The sequence below is a fragment of the Sus scrofa genome, chromosome 5 (assembly GCF_054392235.1).
Source record: "Sus scrofa isolate SSC_HxYL_T2T_F1_AM1 chromosome 5, Sscrofa_HxYL_maternal_Yorkshire_Landrace_v2.0, whole genome shotgun sequence".
Lineage (NCBI taxonomy): Eukaryota > Metazoa > Chordata > Mammalia > Artiodactyla > Suidae > Sus > Sus scrofa.
Window position 1 is genome coordinate 43,703,225 of NC_139387.1, and position 6,000 is coordinate 43,709,224.

General features: G+C 44.8%; 1 protein-coding gene and 1 pseudogene across 5 annotated transcripts in view; one reads left to right on the forward strand and one right to left on the reverse strand.

Moving 5' to 3' along the window:
* OSBPL8 (oxysterol binding protein like 8) overlaps positions 1-5,190 on the reverse strand; it is a 176,312-nt gene extending 171,122 nt beyond the window's left edge. For all 5 annotated transcript variants that reach the window (XM_013988328.3, XM_005655647.4, XM_021092052.2 and 2 more), the window contains exon 1: positions 4,763-5,190. The gene's annotated coding sequence lies outside the window, so the exon portion shown is untranslated. The remainder of the gene's footprint in view (positions 1-4,762) is intronic.
* LOC146403346 (uncharacterized) lies at positions 4,155-4,914 on the forward strand (annotated as a pseudogene).
* Positions 5,191-6,000: the final 810 nt, after the last annotated feature.

The window sequence follows — 6,000 nt, forward strand, 5'->3', positions numbered from 1 at the left end:
CTAAAATAAAGCACAGCAGATAGAGATTCTTTATGGTTTAAGCAACTCAGGTCACTGAAGACATATAGTGGATACTTTTGGTGATATTTTTTCCTTACTGGCAGAAAATTGCCATTTTTTTCACAACAATGAATAGACAATTGCATGATAGGCAGTGGCGATTTCTTCAAAAACCAATTCTGTAGAGAAGAAAAGCCCAAAGGTTCAGATTTTTCAGTCACATATATCACTTAAGGCATCACAAATTTGAGGCATCTAGCGTTCCTTACAGTCTGTAACATTATGAAGTAACATAATTAAAACTCATTTCTATGAGAAAACATCATGCCTGACTGAAAGAAAACAAAGCATCTAGATTTTTGATACTGATCAGTATAAAGGTAACACCATGGGTTAATGCAAAAGTCAAATAGATATTAAGAGTTTGTGATAAATACATCAAAATCTTTTCAAAGATCTAAAGACAAAGAAATGTTTAAATAATTTAATATTTATTGATTTCTCCTATGTGTTCGATATCGAGATAGGCACTTTCATACACATTATGTAATTTCATTCTCCCAAGTACCCCGTGGGATGAAGTTTATTATCCTCCTTCACAAATGAGAAAACTAAGGCCCAGTGATTTGCCTAAGGAAACTTGCTTATATAAGATGCAATGAGAAATTCAATTCAAATTTTCTAACCCACAGTTCAATGCTCTTGCTTTCACTGTACTATTGTCATTTCTAAAACTCAAGTACTCTAAATTTTAGCTAAAAAATGTGCCAATCTTTTTTATCTGGGAGAGGCAACAGTTGTGAGGAAAGAAGAAAAAATTCTGCATAATACTACACAAAAAGAAGACTCACTGTGCTTAACCTGACATGACTACTCAGTCCAATTTAAAATGCTCTGGTTGGTGCTGTTTACTACTCTCAGAACACTTGCTTATCTTCAGATATACATCTTTCAGCAAGACCTAAATGAAGAATCTTCTCCAAGAAAATTCCCCTGGTTAGACTACCTGCTTCCCTCCTTCCAAGCCAACAATGTTTCTTTGTCACTTCACTGATTTATCTAATTTGGACTAGATTATCACATCCTCCTCTTTGTTCTCCAGTAATATATCTAGAACTCTATTTTTTCATTCAATAACTATTTCTCACTTGGAAAGTCAATCGTGAGCAAAACTGGCAAGGTCCTTGCCATCATGGAGAGCTTACATTGTTTCCAACTTTTACAAAAGTAAAAATAAGGAAGGGTAGAAGAGGATAATGTTTCAGAGCAAGGATTCCTCTCCTACAAGATCTCTGAAAAAAAACAAAATAACAAAAAAACTCTCTTCTTGCAAACTTGATAGCATTTTCCAGGAGTAAAAATCCCTTCTACCATGTGTTTCAGATGAGGTCCTCAATTTATGCCTCTGAGAGGCTATATGAGAGGGTGGGGACCAAAGTGGAAGGAAAGTCGGTTTCAGGAGTTTCTTGAAAGAAAATATTGACATGAAATCTTCACACATTAGTCCAGACATCTCTTCCTGTGTCCCAACCACAAGGAAACTATATTTCAATCTCCCTGCACCCAGTCATGGTCATTAATGAAGTATCCAGAGGCCTTTTTTTTTTTTTTTTCACCCACCCACGGCATATGGAAGTACCCAGGCTAGGGGTAGAATCAGAGCTGCAGCTGCTGGCCTACACCACAGCTCATAGCAAGGCCAGATCCTTAATCCGCTGAATGAGGCTGGGGATCCAACCAGCATCCTCATGGGTACTAGTTGGGTTCGTTACCACTGAGCCACAACGGGAACTTCCCCCAGAGGATTCGTTTTGTTTTGGTTTGGTTTCTTGCCATTTTTTCTTTTTTTTGGGGGGGGGGCCTGCTCCTGCGGCATATCGATATGCTCATGCTGGGGGTCTAATCAGAGCTACAGCTGCTGGCCTATGCCACAGCCACAGCAACACCAGATCCGAGCCGTGTCTTCAACCTATGCACCACAGCTCATGGCAACGCTGGATCCCACTCAGCAAGGCCAGGGATGGAACCCGAAACTTCATGGTTCCTAGTCAGATTCATTTCCACTGCACCACAATGGGAACTCCCCCCAGAGGCTTTTTAATTTGAGCTGTATTTATGTATAATTTGTAGGTCATATTCATAAGAATACGATAGGATCAGTATCTTCTACTTTTGAATCCCCCAATGCTCCAACTTCACTGCTATAAATATGTTCAGCTTTGGATACTGTAATATAAATATTAAGACATAATACTTCAAGTATTACTATTAGGATAAGGATTTTCAAAAATATTACAAAACTACACCTAAGAATCAATTCTTTATTTTGTCATTCATTCTTCAGTTCAAGTAACCTACTCTTGAAGGATTATTTATAAACCAAGTTTAAATGTACTAAGCACTCACTTGTTAAAGAAATTATGCAATTAGTCCTTTAAAAAGAAAGATCTTTTGGAGTTCCCGTTGTGGCTCAGTAGTTAACCAATCTGAATAGGAACCATGAGGTTGCGGGTTCGATCCCTGGCCTTGCTTAGTAGGTTAAGGATCCGGCGTTACCATGAGCTGTGGTGTAGGTTGCAGATGCGGCTCGGATCCCACGTTGCTGTGACTGTGGTGTAGGATGGCAGCTACAGCTCTGATATGACCCCTAGCCTGGGAACCTCCATATGCTGCAGGTGTGGCCCTAGAAAAGACAGAAAAAAAAAAAAAGGTCTTTCTATAAGGCAAATGTAAATCTTAATTTTATCAATTTGTTCTTAAATCAAAACTAAAATATAATTTCCTTACACAGAAATGTATATTTATCCCCAAAGTATATATTAAGGCTTTTCAATTCAAAAGAAACCTAGATATTGCCAAATTTATAGATGCCATAAATTTTTGGTAAGAAACATTTGATTGACTCTAATATTTGATTGACTCTAATATGTAATATTTTAACTGAAAAAAATGTGGCAGTTCCTTTTCAGATACAACAAATACTATGATTCAGTGAAAGAAATAAACCATAACCATTTTAAATTAAACAGGCATTTCTTTTTTATTTATTTATTTATTATTTTTTTTGTCTTTTTGCCATTTCTTGGGCCTGCTTCCGCGGCATATGGAGGTTCCCAGGCTAGGGGTCGAATCGGAGCTGTAGCCGCCGGCTACGCCAGAGCCACAGAAGCTTGGGATCCGAGCCGCGTCTGCAACCTACACCACAGCTCACCTCAACACCGGATCCTTAACCCACTGAGCAAGGCCAGGGATCGAACCCGAAACCTCATGGTTCCTAGTCGGATTCGTTAACCACTGAGCCACAACGGGAACTCCTAAACAGGCATTTCTAAGCCTGTGAACAATGTACTGAAGCTTAAATGGTTCACACAGAATTTGACCGCAACAACTTAAGTTCCATAATTAAAGACCTAAAAGGTAGTTCTTATGTTTCATCTTGTCCTTTTCCCATTACTCTGAACAGGCACACTGTAGTCATTCCAAACACAGCTGCTATCAAAAAAACGGTTAACAAAAATTTGAAATTAGTTGTACTTTTAATAGAGCACAAATTGCATGCCTTACTTCCCTTTCCCAACCTGTTTCATAAAGCTAGCATTATCTTAATAATTTCACTACAAAAATTAGGAAGCACAGAAATTAACCATGGTCCCTCAGCATGGTCAAGTTCAAGTGACACCTGATGGGATGGAGGGAGGAAACCTAACAAGCAGTTCACCCATGTTTCTCCACCAGTCCCTGTCTGCGCTCCTTGGAGTCCTAAATGAGGCAAACAAACAAACAAACAAAAAACCGCACTAAAATGGCACTAATTTGAAGCTAAGTTTTAGGGGAAGTTAATAAAAACTAATAAACCTACCATACACGGTGCATTCGATTATCATTTAGAAGTCATTTAAGTCTTCCAGCATCAGAAAGGAAAAAAATCTCATTAAATTACTTAAATATGCTTATATCATTAGTTGGCTAAGTTTTCCCATCTAAGTAGGAGCCTAAGATACCCATTATCTCAAGCAGCATTTTGACAAAATGAAATTAGGAATGGTCCCCAACCGCAGACGTTTCTCATAAAGAAGAATGTTAAATGACTTTTGTAAATGGAAAATCTGCATATACTGCTGCTGCGCCTCGGCCAGTCTTGAGTCGGTGGCTCCATGAACCAAAAACATGCTCTTTGTGAAGCTCCTTGGAATCTTAAGGAACGGCTCAAAAGCAATCATTAAATATAAAAGTCCAGCAAAGGCTTCGCCTTCCTCCTACGCTACATAAGGCCACAGGAACTGAGGTTTAGAGGAACATCACCGTGTCACTCGGCTCTGCAAGGCCGGGTGCGGTCTGCGGTGCGCGGCACAGCCTCCTCTGGGGCTGTCACAGGAAAACGGGAGCCTCGCCTTAACTGCACCAAGTGACAAAGCGCCAGCTCTCCCCGGCGCTGGGGCTTCCGGCAAGACCCCGCGGTCCGCCCAGTCAAACTTCGGGAGGAAGCAGACAGTCAAAAAGCTCCTACCAGCCCCCAGCCCCTGCCACGGCTTTGTAAGGTTGCAGACGCACCTACCGCGGGCCCCAAAACACTACATCCCCGCCAGCCTCTGGAATTCCCCACTCCAAAAGCGGACAAAGGAGCCAAAGAAAAACTCCCCGGCGCAGGGTGCCTGGAGTCGCCGCCAGGCCGAGCTCAGAACGTGGGAGGGCAGGGGGTGCAAGTCGCCCGTAGGGGAGCGAACCTGTCACATCCCAATTCACCGACCCGCGCGACACTCACCGATGCGGAGTCCTCGGAGAGGCGGGGCGCAGGTGGCCGGTTCCTCTAGGGCCCTGCACGCGTCCAATCGGACCCCAACTTCTCTCAGCCGCTGTCGCCGGCGGCAGCTGAGACGCGAGCCCACAGCAAGGGCGCTGTCTCGCCGCCACTGAGGCACTGCCTGCTTCGCCCTCGAAGGGGGAGGGAACTCCGGCCCCGCGGTCTACTCGCCCAGGCGGGCCCTCACCTTCCCTCCGCCTGCCGGCTATTGACGGCGGCTGCGGCCGCGGCGAAATCTAACACTGCCGCCGATGCGGCTGCCGCTATCACCCGCGCCTGGCCAGGAAAGCGTCGCGGCCTAATGCTGTCATCATCGGCCGAGTCGCCGCCTCTCTGGGCACCTAGAGCGGCCAAGGTCCTTCGATTTCGAGCGCCCTCCCCTCCCGACCCCGCCCCCCGGCTCCGCCCCCCGACCTCGGCTACAGGGCTCGGACCACACCCCTTTTCCGTCATGTGACGACGCGGGGAGAAAGAGGCGAAGACCCCTCCCCTACCGGGCGGGCGTCAGCCGCGCGGGCGCAACTGTCAACACTCCACCCTGGTGGAGTCTTGTCGCCGCTGAACCGCTTCCGCACACTCGAGGGCGGTCTAGGGAGGCGAATCCACCGCCGCCCTCCCGGAGCTTACAGGGGCGAGGCCTTCGGGACCGGTTGTGCAGGGCACTACCCATTCTGAGGAGACTGCAGAACAGAGCTCGGGGTAGGGCCCTGGGCCCCACGCCCATCCTGAGGCCCCAGCGTGAGGCCCGCCTCCCCAGTTTGGGTTTGGCTAAACTTTCAGCCAAACAAAGGAACACAGAAGGCATCTTGGTGTCTGGCTTGGAAAGCCATAACTACTTGTTCCCGTTTCCGGTAGCACGTTAATTGTGGCATTTAGTGTACTGTTTTCTTCAGTAGAGGTTTTTATTTTTGAGGAAAGGTTGGTGCATTTCCTTCACGCTAGGATGAAAATAACCTAGCAAACTTATTTTTGTTCCTAGTCCTGTTCAAGATCCTTCATGCCAGCTTTACAGTGTGATAGGTTGATGGCGGTTTACACAGATACACAGGAATTTGACAGTTTATTCTATTTTTAAAGTGAAGCCTACTTCTTGATTTTTTTCAGGTACTTTAACTTTTGGACATACCTTTTGCCTTCCGTTTTAACTGTGGTTGAAGGAACTTTCCCCCCAACCTGTTAATAAGAGGAAAAGAGCAAAA